The 17,810-nt window shown below is 49.8% G+C and overlaps 1 protein-coding gene across 8 annotated transcripts in view; it reads right to left on the reverse strand.

The window, feature by feature from the left end:
• MEIS2 (Meis homeobox 2) overlaps nt 1–17,810 on the reverse strand; it is a 318,037-nt gene that overhangs the window by 225,183 nt on the left and 75,044 nt on the right. The window lies entirely within an intron of this gene.

The following is a 17,810-nucleotide window of genomic DNA, read 5'->3' on the forward strand; positions in this document are numbered from 1 at the left end:
GCCTGGACGGAGGTGGCAGAGCGGTCCTGATTTTATTGGACCTCTCTGCCGCCTTCGATACGGTCCCGCATGCCCTACTGATTGACAGACTACGTGCTGTTGGCGTCTCTGGGCTGGCACTTGACTGGCTGACATCATTCCTGAGTGACAGAACTCAACAGGTCTGGATGCCCCCCTACTCTTCGGCCCCTAAGAGATTGTCAACTGGTGTTCCGCAGGGTTCTACGTTAAGCCCGTTATTGTTTAACGTTTATATGACCCCGCTACTCTATCTGGCAGAACATCTGGGAGCCAAGATAATAGCATATGCTGATGATACTCAGCTGCTATTCACATGGCCTAAGGGTGTGTCCGACTCATCAGCAGTCCAACATTGTCTGTCGGAAGTCTTCAGGTGGCTTGCACAAGTCCAACTTAAGTGCAATGAAGACAAGTCCGAGGTCTTATTTTTCGGCTCCTTCCCTGACAATTTCAAGGACCAGATCTGGCCCCCGGACCTGCCCTGTCCCAGTGTGATCGGTGGCCCAGCTAAGAACCTGGGGGTCTGGTTCGGTCAAGATCTAAAGTTTGCTGATCACATAAAAAAACTGACCGGCATCTGTTTTGGAACCCTGCGGGCCTTGAGGAAATTCTTTCCTCTTCTGCCTAGGGCAGCCAAGGAGTCCGTCCTTCGAGCTCTGATTTTATCTCGGCTCGACTACGCCAACGCCTTATTTAGTGGTCTACCTGCGTACATGGTTCACCGCCTGCAGGTGATACAAAACGCTGCAGTGCGCTTGCTTTTCTCCCTTCCAAGGAGATCTAGCGTGCGTAGCCACTTACGCAGTTTGCACTGGCTTCCAGTACCTCATCGAATTTTGTTTAAAATTCTTGTGTTGGCATTCAGAGCAGTCCATGGCCAGGGACCAACATACCTGCAGAAAAGGTTTTCATTTTACACTCCCAACCGTGCCCTTCGATCGGCCAACCTCTGTTTTTTAATCACCCCCAAATTCAAATACGCACGCATAGGAGGCCAATCCATTTCAGTTAAAGCAGCCTCTGCCTGGAATGCTCTCCCCCTTTCCCTCAGAGCTTCGCCAACCATTGCTTTGTTTAAAAAAGATCTCAAGACCCACTTGTTCAATGTCCCGTACTAGTAGTTCTTCCAGACTTTGTTTTCAGTACTTCTGTTCTCAAAATCCACTCACCGCGCCAGGATACCCCGTGGTAACAGAGCGCGCTACAAAAGTTTTTAATAATAAATAAATAATAAATATATATATATATATATATATATATATATATATATTTATTTTTTTCCACCAAGAAAGCGGCACTCAGGGTTTGTAAAGTTACACAATTTTACTTTATTTCTCCAGCTCGGACCAACGCGTTTCAGCCATCACAGGCTTTTATCACGGTGATCAAAGCCTGTGATGGCTGAAACGCTGATCAAAGCCTGTGATGGCTGAAACGTGTTGGTCCGAGCTGGAGAAATAAAGTAAAATTGTGTAACTTTACAAACCCTGAGTGCCGCTTTCTTGGTGGAAAAATTAATTGGGCCAGGATCCGGCCCCGTAGCTGAGCACCCACAGTTGAGCGAGCAGAGTCTGAGGATCGCTTTGGTGGAGGATATATATATATATATATATATATATATATATATATATATATAACGTGTTTTCTCCCATTGGTAGGGCCTCCTAGCGCAGTCCAGTTTGGCGCCTTCCCACCCAGGTTTCGAGGATTCTACTGCAGACCCGAGTCTGTTTACGAGCTGTAGTAAGTAGTAGGCAGTGTGAGAAGATTTGTTGTTGATAATTAGATGTGTTATAAGCTGGCTGGGTGTTAGGTTGGAGGTCTGGCTAGGTGCTTACGTGCTAACTGGGTTATTTGGCTTGTGATTTGCCCGGCGGGTTCATATGCGTGAATTAACTGGAGGTGTTGTGTGCTGCCGCGAGCTCTCAAATCCATCTGTTGGCTTATTTCACTGTGTGGCTGGCTGTGATGAATTTCTATTTAGATGTACTGCTGTGTAGTTCATGTGTTGATGTGCCCTCGTGGATACACTCGGATACAACTAAATTGTTTCCCTGGGCCATGTTGGATGTGTGTACAGTATTTTGTGTAATTTGCTGTGATGGTAGTTCATGTGTGCCCTGATTTAAAGGCACACTGTTGCAAGCACATTAACCCCTAAATATATAGCATGTTTGAGTTGTGTAGCAGAAACCTAGGTTTGGTGAGCACTTTTGCACAACAGGTTGTGAATCCTCAAGCAGGTTGCATTACCTCTTCAGCACTATAGTGGTAAATCAAGTGATTCCATCTTAGCGTCATTCGCAGTTCAGTAACCAATCAGACGGGTCCTCCTAAACGACATCATTAGTAGATCTGCCAATCAGTGAATTGATTCTAAAGCACACCACTGCTTCAGCAGACAAACAGGTGATTGTGTATAAATGATATTTTAACTTCATCTGACAATTAGATGTGAACGGATAAACATCATAAGTCAATGGCTGGTAGAAGCCCGGAGCTCCAACATTCCAATGTTTAACAAACGCCTCACGGAGCCCGAGGGTATTTCAACCCCCTCGGGCTCCATGAGGCCTTTGTTTTACAAGTTCGAACATTCTGCCCTCTAGTGGAGGAATGTTCTAATCGCCTTAGAGCCCTCCATAGCGGGCTCTACCGGCCATTAAATGCCTGCTCCCTTGTTAAAGGCCCAAGCCAAAGGAGCGGGCCTTTAATGGCCGGTAGAGCTCGCCACGGCGGACTCAAAGGCTATATTAATGCCTATTAATGGTTATTGTTGTAACTGTGCGTTTTGTTGCTATGATTCATATTTTCTTATTATTGATATTAATATTAATATTATAAATAATAATAATAATTATTATTATTTCTGTTGTTATTGTTAGCTCATAAACACAAAGGAAAGACTGTATTTTCTGTGGTCTTTGTGAAAGTGACTTTGTGAATTTGAGGAATGAGTTTCCGCTTCTACAGAAGAGTTCTTACACTGAGGACCCTTTGTGAATCTAGACTTCACTCTCCTCTGCTCCATCCGAGGACGAGTCCCCCCGATGGAATGTGGAATGAACTCAAAGTGAACTTATAACTACCCCGAGCACATGATCGCTGGCTCAATGTTTGTGTGTTAATCCTCTGGTGGGAACAAAGCCTGTGACGCCATGCATGTAATGCAGTGCCGCTTCCTGTTTTGGGAGAGCTGGCCCATCGAGCCTTTGAATAACAACATCTAGTCGGGTGTTCAGAACAGCTGACATTCATGGAATAATCTGCTTTGATATTCATTATATGCAAATTAACGTCATGCATATTGATTGCGGATGTCCGGAAAGCTAGAATGGATTTGCCCTATTCGGTGACGCGACCGGCCTGGACCCTGAACTGAGTACGTTAAATTTGATGAAAAGTTGCAATTGAGCCACCAATGAGATAACCTTGAGGCTTCATGGAACAGTCTTGAGACTACTCAAGGCTCAAACCATAAACTGTGGTGAAGGGAATGGCGACATTGGGGCGTTCCATGTCTTTGAGTGTGAAGAAATACTTTATTTGTTGGTTAATAAAAATCATTACAAACAAGAATAAAAAACACATTGGGTTATGAGCATTATTATACCAATTATCACCTGAATAAATTAACTAGTATCACATCTTTAGTCGACAGAGCACATATACTACATTTTGTACATGTCTTTGAGGTTACCTTATGCGCTCGGAGGACGGGACAAGTATTGATATAGAGAGTTCTTTGTCGGCACAGTGCGTTGGCAGCCAAACTAGAACTCTGGCAAGATACAACCGACTAATGACGCGTCTAATTATGAACAGCAAAATATTAAATATCCTCACAATGTACACAACTAATCGCAACCCAAAAAGCAAACCAAACTGCAAATTAATCCTCTACACCACTGGCAGAAAGCACCAAACTCAACCCGTACTCCCAGACAATACCAACAGCAGCATGCGCACCATATCAATAAGCGAAACATCAAAAAATATATCATAACATGGCAAAAAAAAGATTAAGATTGGTGTCTTCGATATTGCAGAGTTACATATTTTTGTGGCACCCGGAAGACAAGACGATGACATTCAGGGATTCCGTATCTTTGTGCTTATTTTACGCGCTCCGCAAGGAGGCCTTTTGTACTGCAGAGTGCGATATTTTCATGGTTGGTGTGTGCGTGTGGAGTAGCAGATTGCAATATTGGAGGGTTGCATACCTTTGGGAAAAGAGCCTTAGAGGCAGAGCGGTGATATGAAGATGCGCAGTATAGGCTGACCTAGCAAATTTCCAGGCCCTGATCAGGCGTGCTGCGCGAGGGAGCCATTGTTCTTGGCGATAAAGCCCCCGAGAGCTGTCCTGAAGAGCGCCTGAATTAAGAGCCCGCTGACTTGGCACCATTCGAGTGAGGGATTGCATGCTGACCCAGGAGCCAGCGTTGGCCAGGCCTTCCGACACCAGCTGAGAGCTTCTGCAGAGGCGAGGACAGATCTCCGGCAGCCATGTACAGTGTGGCCCCGGGCCAAATTCCAGCTAGGATCATTTCATCGAGTGCCTTGTCCCGTGGTCGCACAGTCTGGAGTGATTCAAAGCCTGGGAATGCTTATGTGCAATGAGAACTGGCAATGCCCGGGCTGTTGAGGTCCAGAGTCAGAACCAGTATTGCAAGTGTAGGGCAGTGTTCGCCAATCGATAAGATGAAAAGCGAGCCTCGGAGAAGGTGTATCCCTCGCAGAGTCGTCACGTAAATCACCTCTCTGCATGTGCTGACGAAGGTCATGGTGTATCAAGAGCAGACCGAAACAGTTCTCATGGAATCCAACCAAAGATCAGCTGGCATGTGGACCGTGCATTTTGAGGATGGATTTTTGCCTTCTGGTCTAGATTGGCTGCTCAGTAGCCAACCGCCATGTTATCTATGTTGTAGATACTGGTGGCGGGGTCTCAAATTTTGTTCAGCTTTTACCCATGATCGGGTCCAGAAAAGGGATTAAACAAAAGAAAAGTGAAACCTGCTTCTATCCCCAGGAGCATGTCATGTACCATCCATAGTGGAGGTGCCCATCACTACGGGCATGCGGGAGACCTAGCAGGCAGCCGCAGGGCAGCACCATCAATTCATAGCGAGGGATGAACAATAAAACATGGGATGGGGAGGCACCACCAAGGAACCAGCCTCCACCCTGAGCAGATAGACTAGGCTCGAAGAATCCCCTAAGTCACAGACTCAGTCCTGCTTTCAAGATGGGCGACAGAGAGGTAAACATTCTCCATACTAATGTTCATTCTTTATGTTACTCCTTCCTACTGAGTGTGCACCTGCAAAACACCAAACTGGAGTGCGCAAGTAGAGAGGGAGTGAAAAAAAGAGGAAGACTGGAGGACACTCAGAGTCCTCCAGTGAATGAGTAAGCAACCAATTGAGTGAGCGAATGAATGAATAAATTAATGATAACATGAGACGATGGGGTACTGGCAGACTCAATGGGTTTGTAACTGAGTGAATGAGTGTATGGAGTGATCAATTGGAGTATGAGAGTCAATGAATGAGTGTATACTACATTGAGTGAGTGAATGAACGAATGAGTGTTAAGTGACCAATTCAGCGAATGACTAGGTGACTCAATAAGTGAGTAAATCAGTGACTGGTTGAGTGAGTGAATGCATGTATGACGTATTGTGTGAGTGAGCGAGTATATGAGTAAGCCGGTGGATGGTTGAGTAAGTGGGTATGTGAGTGACCAACAGAGTGAGTGAGAAAATGATTGTATGGGTGACTATCTGCGTGAGTGAACGTGTGAATGAATAATTGAGTAAGTGAGTCAATGGGCAAGTGAGTAACTGACTGAGCAAGTCAGTTAAGTGAGTGAGTAAATGAGTGATTGGCTCAGTGAGTGAATGAATGAGTGTGTGACACACTGAGTGGGTGAGGGAACACACCTGACAAACTTCTGGTGCTCTGCTGGTTCGTAAGTTCAGCGTGTAAGGTTTGTTAACCGCAGGAGCTGTGAACTCCTATGGAGACTGCCCAGTCACGTGGTGCACAGGAAAATACAGAAAGAGAAGAAGGCCCACAAAAGAAAACAATTAAACAAATAAACATGATGTCTATTTTGGAACGCGAAAGAGCAATACAATTTCTCAAAAATGCCTTTTGTGTTTATAAGCAGACAAGCTGGACAAAATGGTGGTAGTTCACCAAAAAGTAACTCATCTCTTGAGGAAATCAAGACAGCAAAGGGACAGGCAGCCAGCGTTGGGAGAGGTGTCGACAAGGGTGCGCAAAGCAGCTCTGCGACGTAAAGTCCAAGCAGGCCTACTGTAGACAAACCGGAGAGATGCTGAACTTGTCCCCCAGTCAGCCATTCATCCTGCTGAAGTTGATATGATGAGCACCATTTGTAACTGGACAATATTGTCTGCGTTTAAGCGTCTGTCGTCCGCTGCGTATGTCAGCGTTGCTCGAGTGCCCAGACCGCGACCATTCCATTTTATAAACAGTTGCAGTCTATGAAAGGGAATTACTTCTCCTGCGCTTGAAATAACCACCCTGTCCTCTTGTCCCCACTTGTACTGCCACCATAAGTGGATAATGAGCTCAATCGGTGGCAGGCGATGGTGCTGGGAGCGTGGACGTGTGCAAAGATTACGCTGCTTAAAATGGAGGGGATTTAGGAAAGAATTCAACACTCCTTTCGTTGTATCCAAAGAGGCCATGAGGTTTCAATCCAGGTTCGTTTGTGAACAATCAATATTTACAAAATATACTGTGAGAACAAGCTGTGCAGATGTGGAAGTGTTGATAGGCGAGTCTAGGATATTCTGTACAATTCCACGGACAGGGTCTTTTGACACAAGAGAGATGCCGCGAAACACCGCTGAGGAACAATCGCTGGACAGAACTTCAACCGCAGACACAGAGCAGCTTACCCTCAATATGGGAAGTGAAGAGAACAATTGGGACTTCATTAAAAGCTTCAAAGCCCTCTCTTTAAGGATACCAGGCTCAAGGAAAAGAGAAAACCATCAATCACCACGTGGCGGGGCTCTCAAAATCAGCATGGAGATGACCCAGCACTAATGCAAAATGGAAGACCACCAACAAGATCATAAGCATCTTAAGTTTAAGAAGCTGAGCAACATGCATAAGAGGAAGACCCCCAAATACCACAACAAACCACTACTAGGCAACATGTGAAGGAACATCAAAAACAATTATACAAGAAAGCCAGCAACGCCAGCCCAACAAAGAAAACCAATAAACACCACCAACAGAAAAGCTCAAATTCCTCAAATTATAAACAAGACCAGAAATTAAAAGCAAAACAACCCCAAAGGGTACCTTAAAAACCCTCATACGTGCAATTTAACAGCACACAGAAATGAAGGACATGTGAACCGTAAGCTGCTTGTAGAAGGAACCAAGTTCCATACAGTATTGGATACTGCTGAATGTCACCAAGAGAAACCTCAAAACTCTCAGAGAAGGATCTTAACACAGTACAGAGAAGGAAGGCAGCTAAACATGCTGAGGAAGTACCACCAGGCAGCACAAGCAGGAGCCTCGAAAGCCTAACCAATGGAACTCAACTCCTCCCAGAAAAAAAGGATCCCTAAAACTTAACAGAAGAAATCCAAGAACCCCGCCACGATAAGATATCCGCCGCCTCCGAGACAGAAAGTACCAGCAAACACCACGAACAGCAACGCCAGAACCCTCACTTCAGAGTGTCTCACCATATAAACTGAGGGCAAAGAGCGACCAAACAGCACAAGCAACAAACTTAAGACACACACACACAGGGACACTTGAAGATGGAGGACCAATGGCAGGTGAGAAGCCACGCCTGCACCTTTTAGAGAGCCACAATCATACACGCCAATGCCGCTGCAACTGGTGCAAAATTGACCAAACCTTTAGCCTGTGTTCATGTACCAGCCACAGGACTGAACAGTAGACGGTCCCTTAGTGCCGCTAAGATGAGGCTAATTTTAGTTCGCCCAACCTGAAGACCATACAGATAATTAATGTCCCCATGTCAGCTCCCCTAATTGTTTATTTCTAAGCTGATGACACAGTGATATGTTGTACTCCCACTAGTTGCTTTTCTCACTGGGGGGCCCTGCTCCTGCTAGAATCTCAGCCCTGGAGACAAGTGTCTACACCTTGGGTGGCTTGTTGTACCAGTTTTAGGCAGGGCCGTGTGCGGTAGCCATGTAGGCAGAGTGTAGGCTAAAGAGTGAGCGTGAGACGCCCACCACTTTCAAATGTCTATTCGCCCGTATCCATTCGAACCTTGGGGACTCTCGTGAACGGCTTCCACAAAACCGCAACAACAACACCCGTGCGACGTAGGGAGCTCCAGAACCTTCCTTTATGATCGCAGTACATAGGTATTTTCCACCTCGGGCTCCTCAGCCCTAAAAAAAAACTTCAAAAAGTTAAAGGTTACTTTCCCACTTCTGGGAAAGTAGCAGAAACCACTCCTGTTCTGGATTCCCAGCTTTTTTGGGGGGCCTTTCCATTCAGCTGGAAAACAGCCTAGAGGTGGTTAAGTGAATAACGTGTCATACAATGGTGTTTAGTCACCTATTCATGTTCCTGGGTGCATTTCCACTAATTGGCATTCCCTCGTATTCCATTACCATGCATGGAAAGGCATGGGCAAAAAGAGTAATAATTTTCACAGCTATTTAAGTGCTTTCTGCTATATTAGTTTCCTGAATATATAGCATAAATATTTTCTGCAGCGATTATATTTCACTTCTAAGTGCAGAAACACATTTCGATAGCTAAATTTAATTTACCCAATTAAACGGAGGACCCCCACCCGCTACCCTCCCATATGCACGAATTACAGTCTATGCAAATATTATCAGCGCTATGGCAATTAATTTGTGTGCGATTCACAGTCCCATCTCTATTATCCAATGTGGTGGGAGGGACAAAAAGAAGCAAAATTAAGGAGGAGGAAAAAAGCGAGCCTCCTATCTCCGCTCAATAGGGCCCTGTCGCCAGCTCCCCTTGATCGCTTCTTTATACGAGCGGCCCCCGAAGCACAAGAGGACCTGTGCCCGGTGCAGCGGTTTCACAGTTTGTAACTCCTCGACAGCTCCGCCTCTTTCATTACCGGGGTTTAAATGAACAATCCCGCCAGTGATACCCAAAGAAATCGACAAAACTAATTGGTCCCAGGGGTTAGCGAGGTGCCGCTGACGTCTTCAAAACACAGTTGTCTCCCATAGTGTGGGCCTAGCCAACCACATTCGACTCCGCACTCAGGGACCTCTAAATTACATATCATAATTGACAAGAACTATCTGTCCCAAAAGTGGATATCTATATTAGCATCAAAATCATTCCAGGAAGAGGTCCCTCCCTTATTAAATTGAACTTGTTCTAGGTGTTGGCTTACTAATTAGCGAGCATGAGCCCGGGGAAAAATGTGGGTCATGTTAAATTAATTGGAAAGAGCGTGGAGATTAGCTGAGCAAACTGCTTCAGTTTTCTATGGCGGGCCTTTTCTTCGCGAAGGGAATGAAAAATGGATATTAAGAGGCATTCACCAAATGCCCTTCTGAGCTTGCCAAGATGTGCGCTACAGTAGCCCACAGATATCATGGCGCAGATCTCCACCGGCTAATGAGACATTTCCAGGAACGGTAACTGCCTGGTGTTATTAATGGGTGTGCCAGAGATGGGCAAATGCCAACTTTGTTTCAGGAGTGCTCAGGCAGAACGAGTCCTGCAAGTGAGCGTAATTTTAAAGAGGTGGCAAGCGCAAAGCGGGCGGGGGATAACGTGAGAACCCCCTTTAGCGCCAAAAAGGGTGGGGGGGAGCTCCAATTGGAAGGAACGCGTGGAAAAGGCGACCGAAAAGGAGTTTACAAATCAACAAGTCAACCGTCAAATTTCCGTTAGAGCCCTGCGGATCCTTGTTGGCTGCGGCAATGGAGTTTGCAAGGGGGGGGTACAAATAAATATTACGTCCTGCAGGCAGAGAAGAAAGCAAGCAGAACTGATTACTGGCCGGCTCGGCGCCCTGGCTGCCTCAACTATGTTTGTCTGCCTAATGAGATCTGTAAAAACCTAATTCAGAGCCTATAAGCCCTTCCAGGGCCCTCCTTGAAACGCGCCATTATGTAAATTAGGGATAAAACATTTACAAGCCGCCTTCAAGTGAGGGCTTCTTAAGCGGGAAGAGCCCTGACCCTCACAGTGGTCACAAAGAGGGCAAATCCGGTGACGGAGGCTCTTGAGCCCAACGTCAGAAGGTCCTTGGAGGAGGCTGGGCTTTGCATCATCCTTTTTGGATTGACGACACTTCCCGCACCCCATTCCAGGGCCCAGGATGAGGGGTGAGGTGCTGCAGGTGGGGCACAGGTGGCCACTGGACCCCACACACTTTTAGAAGATCTTTCTTCTGTACCAACCAGAATCTCAAAATTGAGGCTTTGCTTCTGCTGAACATCAAACTCCCCGGTTCTTGTAAATAAATTTGCTGCTGGGCTTCCATTCCATGCAAAAAGAACAATTGATGGACAGAATGCAGAACAATGTCATACATTCACCCCAGTACAGAGATCTGGGCCCATATCCATCGTTTTTTTGCTCACCATGCCATTCCAGTTTGGACCCAGCCATATGCAAATCAGTCTTGACCCTGCGCCCATCCTAGGACGAGTTTCGGGGTTTCACCCCTCTTCAGCCAGGATAGCTTTCTGCTGTGCATGCATGTTCGATAGTTTTTACCTTCGACGCCCACCTTCCCCGGACCAGAAATGGTGGATGTGCCCTGTTCCAAGCAAGCAACCTACAAATGAAACCTCAGAAATTAGCCGCTCCGGTGACAAATTGCAGTAAATAGGGTTACGCGCCTTCCCAGCCTGAGCCAGGTCGGTGCCCCAGATCCTCATTAGGGGGTGGGCCAAATTAAGCAGCCGGCTCCACGGCGGGAGCGGCGGGCTTACGAGGCCCACGCATCCCCGGTTTAAAATGCAGCTGTTTTATTCCGCGTGAGTAATTAATTCTTTCTCCGATACCCTATTGATTAAGTGTAGCCCCTGATAAAGTTCAGGCTGAGCCGAATCTCCAGCGGCCCCCTCGCTTGCTCGCGAGACTCAATGAAAACTTCCTCTCCCCCCCACACCGGCCCCCACCTCCTGCCTGAGCAGGCCGCCGAGCCAATGAGCGGCGCGCTTTCCTCTCATAAATTAGTCAGGCCATGTGGGGCTGTGTTAGCTGATCGCCGCTTTTGTCTGCCTCCTTGCTGACTTGCTTTTCACTTTTGCAGCCCTTTGTGCTGTCGCACACTAAGTCGGCGGTGCAGCTGCCGTCCTGAACCCACACAAGGTAAAGAACAAACCGTACAAAACTAAAAAAAAAAAAAAAACCTTTACAGCTGCAGCTCCCCCAGTTGCACAAAAAGCTGAGCGAGGCCTCCTGGGAACCCGTTAGCTGATAAATCAGTGTTCAGCAAGCAGGCGGCGGCTCCACAGGCAGGCGAGAAGGGGGGAGTCGGTAACATGTTTTCTCTGAAGTCCTGTCCCTACGGTGGCTGCGTCACCAAGCGCCTCGGGGACCCAGGGGCTCGCGACGCTGTATAATCCTCCACCAGGAAGTAAGGTTCTCAGATCGCCCCGTATTTGAAGGACAGTCCCAGTGCATTCTGGGAGATGTTGTTTTGATGAGAGTCCAATGAAACCTCACAGGACTGGCGCGACCTGTAACAATTTGCAGAAAGAAAGTCTGTGATTGGAAGTAATAATGGCCAGACAGTAAGCTGTGACCCGACATCTCTGGAGGAGCCAAACATGGCGCAAGGAGACTGGACGAGTTCCACCGGCATCACACAGGGACCCACAGCTGGATGGAAACAGACTGGACACGCAGGGGTCTGGACATCCCTAGAGGGGCCACACATGGTGCCAGCCGCCACCAGGAGGCCCGCCGGCATCACACAGGGACCCACAGCTGAATGGAAACAGACTGGGCCCGCAGGGGTCTGGACATCCCTAGAGGGGCCAACATGGTGCCAGCCGCCACCATGAGGTCCACCGGCATCACACAGGGACCCACAGCTGGATGGAAACAGACTGGGCCCGCAGGGGTCTGGACATCCCTAGAGGGGCCAACATGGTGCCAGCCGCCACCATGAGGTCCACCGGCATCACACAGGGACCCACAGCTGGATGGAAACAGACTGGGCCCGCAGGGGTCTGGACATCCCTAGAGGGGCCACACATGGTACCAGCCGCCACCATGACGCCCGCCGGCATCACACAAGGACCCACAGCTGGATGGAAACAGACTGGACCCGCAGGGGTCTGGACATCCCTAGTGGGGCCGCACATGGTACCAGCCGCCACCAGGAGGCCCGCCGGCATCACACAGGGACCCACAGCTGGATGGAAACAGACTGGGCCCGCAGGGGTCTGGACATCCCTAGAGGGGCCACACATGGTACCAGCCGCCACCATGACGCCCGCCGGCATCACACAAGGACCCACAGCTGGATGGAAACAGACTGGACCCGCAGGGGTCTGGAAATCCCTAGAAGGGCCACACATGGTGCCAGCCGCCACCATGAGGCCCGCCGGCATCACACAGGGACCCACAGCTGGATGGAAACAGACTGGACCCGCAGGGGTCTGGAAATCCCTAGAAGGGCCACACATGGTGCCAGCCGCCACCATGAGGCCCGCCGGCATCACACAGGGACCCACAGCTGGATGGAAACAGACTGGACCCGCAGGGGTCTGGAAATCCCTAGAAGGGCCACACATGGTGCCAGCCGCCACCATGAGGCCCGCCGGCATCACACAGGGACCCACAGCTGGATGGAAACAGACTGGACCGGCAGGGGTCTGGACATCCCTAGTGGGGCCACACATGGTGCCAGCCGCCACCATGAGGCCCGCCGGCATCACACAAGGACCCACAGCTGGATGGAAACAGACTGGACCCGCAGGGGTCTGGACATCCCTAGAGGGGCCACACATGGTGCCAGCCGCCACCATGAGGCCCGCCGGCATCACACAGGGACCCACCGCTGGATGGAAACAGACTGGACCCGCAGGGGTCTGGACATCCCTAGAGGGGCCAAACATGGTGCCAGCCGCCACCATGAGGTCCACCGGCATCACACAGGGACCCACCGCTGGATGGAAACAGACTGGACCCGCAGGGGTCTGGACATCCCTAGAGGGGCCACACATGGGGCCAGCCGCCACCATGAGGCCCGCCGGCATCACACAGGGACCCACAGCTGGATGGAAACAGACTGGGCCCGCAGGGGTCTGGACATCCCTAGAGGGGCCAAACATGGTGCCAGCCGCCACCATGAGGTCCACCGGCATCACACAGGGACCCACAGCTGGATGGAAACAGACTGGACCCGCAGGGGTCTGGACATCCCTAGAGGGGCCACACATGGGGCCAGCCGCCACCATGAGGCCCGCCGGCATCACACAGGGACCCACAGCTGGATGGAAACAGACTGGGCCCGCAGGGGTCTGGACATCCCTAGAGGGGCCAAACATGGTGCCAGCCGCCACCATGAGGTCCACCGGCATCACACAGGGACCCACCGCTGGATGGAAACAGACTGGACCCGCAGGGGTCTGGACATCCCTAGAGGGGCCACACATGGTACCAGCCGCCACCATGAGGCCCGCCGGCATCACACAGGGACCCACCGCTGAATGGAAACAGACTGGGCCCGCAGGGGTCTGGACATCCCTAGAGGGGCCACACATGGTGCCAGCCGCCACCATGAGGTCCACCGGCATCACACAAGGACCCACAGCTGAATGGAAACAGACTGGACCCGCAGCGGTCTGGACATCCCTAGAGGGGCCACACATGGTGCCAGCCGCCACCATGAGGTCCACCGGCATCACACAAGGACCCACAGCTGAATGGAAACAGACTGGACCCGCAGCGGTCTGGACATCCCTAGAGGGGCCACACATGGGGCCAGCCGCCACCATGAAGTCCACCGGCATCACATAAGGACCCACAGCTGAATGGAAACAGACTGGACCCGCAGGGGTGTGGACATCCCTAGAGGGGCCACACATGGTGCCAGCCGCCACCATGAGAGCCGCCGGCATCACACAGGGACCCACAGCTGGATGGAAACAGACTGGACCCGCAGGGGTCTGGACATCCCTAGAGGGGCCACACATGGTGCCAGCCGCCACCATGAGAGCCGCCGGCATCACACAGGGACCCACAGCTGGATGGAAACAGACTGGACCCGCAGGGGTCCGGCACCTGGATAAGCTCTCGATGAAGATCTCTGGTCAAAACCCAGGCGGTCGGCGGCGTGCTTCACACATATCCGCTTGTTCAGTGAATGGCCATCCTGTCTGCCAACCCAAGGGCGTTCAGCAGTCCTTTCACAGGCATGCCAACCGGTGTGGACACCAGCCTCACGGGGACCCTAGGATGCACGGCATGTTGCATGTTGCATGTGCACTGCTAGGATGTGGAGGCCTTGCAGGTTCTCCGCCTGGAGAAGACCTTCAGAACTTTTTTTCATGGACACTGGAGAAGAAGTTGGGAGAAACTGACCCCACCTCATGAGGCTGCTGTAGAGACAGCCACTGGGCCGGCACAGGTTCTGCTGGACGCTCGTGGGTCCATGCTATCAGCACATCTGGAGCGGCCACAAATCCACCAGTATTTGCAGTGATCGCACTGTGCTTGGCAGGTCCTTGGTTTGCAATCTTTGGATCAGACGCGAGTCTGGAAAAGGAGGAGGTGTTCACTGTAGATCACAAAACCCCATTGGACGGAAGGCCAGTGTTGGCAAGGGTGTTGCCTACATCTCTTCTGCGTATGAGACATTCGTGGTCGCTGCCTCACGGTGGAGGTCTTCTGCACATGGACCACAGAGGGTGGTCAGTGATCCGTGCAGGAGATTCATCACTGATGGGTGGTCCAATGGGACATCTTGGCAGGCGGCGGCGGCTGCCACATCATTGGTTGATAGAAATGAACATTTCACGGTATTGTCAAGGGGGTGGGCAGATGAGACCCTCACAGTGCATGGGGGGGCAGTGTTTAATTTGAGCCAGTGCTTTCCAGTGCTAGCACTGGCACTTAATTGTCAACACCGACACATCACAGCCTGACAGATGGTGGCGCTATCTGGATAATTTAGAGATGACCAAAAAAGCACCCAATTATTAATTCGATATTCATTAACAATGACTATTACCTGCCACCCAAGCCAGTCTTCTAGCTTTGAGGCCTGAAATAGTCTGAAATGTCAAACTTGTAGGAGTGTGATAGTTAGTGGTTGTGTTGTTACAATCATTGGCAGGGGCAATGAGTGGCGCAAGCTGCAGTGGCCTCCTCACAAGAGCCCTGGCACTTTTAAAATGTTATTTTATAAATTAAGCAAGGGGGGGAGGGTTGGAGTGATACACCGGAAAATGTGTTGGCCCCTATCAGAAGTCAAGGACTGGCAAAGTCACGTGTCCCCTTTGGCTTTCCACTCACCTACGCAGGACACCAAATGACGCCAGACAGTTACAAGTGCAGGTAAAACTCTCAGGCACATTATACACATTTATTTAAGTCAGGCCAAACCCTTGAAACTGTCTCTCATCCGAGCTAAGTCAGATCCCAGCTGTCTCGGGAAGGGGGCGGGGAAGAGTTGGGGGGGGGCAGAGAAGGGGGGCGGTGCAACAAGAGCCAGCTTAGCCATTCTTAGTGTGCGCGAGCCCATATGCTGCACAGGCGCACAAATGAGGCCGTAAATCACGCGCACTGACAGCAGAACGGGGCACTTATTAAGAACACGTGCAGCCTCTGAGTGCACAGTGCCCTGAACCTGGCGGGGAGGGAGGGTGCAGCACTGCGCTCCTGGTGGGGGCGTGGGGCTGCCTGCACGCCCCTTCAGGAGCAGGCGTGTGCAGGCTAGCAGCAGCACCACACGCCTTGTGCCCGGCTCAGGGTTCAATGCTCTACACAACACGGCGTCCACCCCAGGAGGTGTACTTGGCTACCAATGGGATACCTCGGAAGGCTTCTGATGCGCATCACAGAGCTCTCGAGTTTCATTGGTCCATGGTAGCCCAGCCAATCCAGGCCTTTCCTTTGCATTCTGGGACTATTAGCCTCTGATTTTTATGACGAGCATTCTACAGCACGCATTGAAAGAGGAAAATGCCTGCAGTGATTGCTGTTGTGCAGGAAGGGGCCCCTTCCTGCACCAAAAACAATCTCCCCATGGCGCAGGCATCCTTGCACCATGGTGCAAGGGTGCCTGCACCGGCGCATGGCACCTGTTTCTGCTCCAGCGCAGGGGAGAGCAGAGGAATCCGACATATCATTGTAGATATGTCGTATTCCTGTGCTCTGAAAGTGCCGCAGCGTGGCGCAGCCAAAGAGCTGCGGTGTCGCGCTTCTGCACTTTCTTGTAGATCTGCCCCCTAGTTTCCAATTCAGGACCAGTGCATTCTGGGTACTTATTGTAGCCTTGGCTTAGTTTAATAAAAACAAATGGATTCATACCTGAAAAGAGTGTTCTGCAAAAGGAAAGTCCAAGGCTGGAAAAGTTATGGTTGCTCCAGGTGGCAGCCGTTCGACACTCCGAGTGTAATGCTTCAGAGAAATAAATACCCCGAGGCAGAGGATGCCTTCCTAATACATCTGATCTGCCCATATCCAGCTCTGGCCTTTCTTCCTTGCTACAGATGCTCACCCCAAGTTTTTCTCCAGACTCCCCCTCACCTTAGGAATTAACTTCACTATTTAATTTAACAAGCTGTAGGAATTGAGGCAGAGGAAATGGTGCAGTTTCACCTAAGTAGTCATTTGTTACACTACTTTGCACTGTTTTTATTCCCTTGGGTGTGGGTAGGATCCTATTAAAAGTTTTTTTCCACTCCCACAACCCAATATTAACTTACTTCACACAGTTCTTTTGAACTTGTCACATTTTCTTTGCACTGCTAGTCATTTACCACCTGTTACCATTTTCCCACCATCATACTTTAGTATCCTCAACAAAGATTGGGCTACAATCTACCTAATCTACAGTGGACAAGTTTCCACTTCCTTCGGGTGAAGGATCCCAAATGATGTAGGGCGGAACAGGATGGGTATCTGATGGGAATACACTTTTTTCACTATGAAAACCATGGTTTCTTAGATTGTATCCCAATCAATGTACAGTTTATTAGTTAGCTTCCAGTAGCTCTGACCCATTGTCTGTGTAAAGTTTTTTCATTGCAGTTTCACCAGGTTCACACTTGATCAGGTGTGGCAGTGGTGACAAGAACCCAGATCCATTGTCAGCAACTTAGCCACTAAATCACATCACCTTGAGACACCATGTTTGTCTCGGAGTGGGCGGCCGCAAATAACCCAATTTGCATTTAAGCATTTAGGCTAATCCTCCTGCCTCACCCAACTTAATTATGATACCATTAGCTACCAACAAGAAACATCAGACATCCTCACCCTGTCTGCTTTCACCACTGCTTCCAAACAACACCAGACAACAGTTTGCAATGAAATCATCGAAATTTGGGTGTGCAGATACCGAACCCTAATGCCTCAGGGAGCCCAAAAATATACATATGTGATAAGATTATATATTCTTTAAATGACGTGTGGCGTAGTATTCTCTATAGTTGGGGTGCCGGTGGGCCTACCATGGCCGTCAGCTACCCAGCCGGACTTCTGATATTTGTCTTGTTTCTTCCCCGCTGCTGCTTTTGCTCTTTAACTGATTTCCCGTTGAGACCTAGCTGTTTGGCTGATGCC

The sequence above is a fragment of the Lissotriton helveticus genome, chromosome 9 (genome assembly GCF_964261635.1).
Source record: "Lissotriton helveticus chromosome 9, aLisHel1.1, whole genome shotgun sequence".
Taxonomy (NCBI): domain Eukaryota; kingdom Metazoa; phylum Chordata; class Amphibia; order Caudata; family Salamandridae; genus Lissotriton; species Lissotriton helveticus.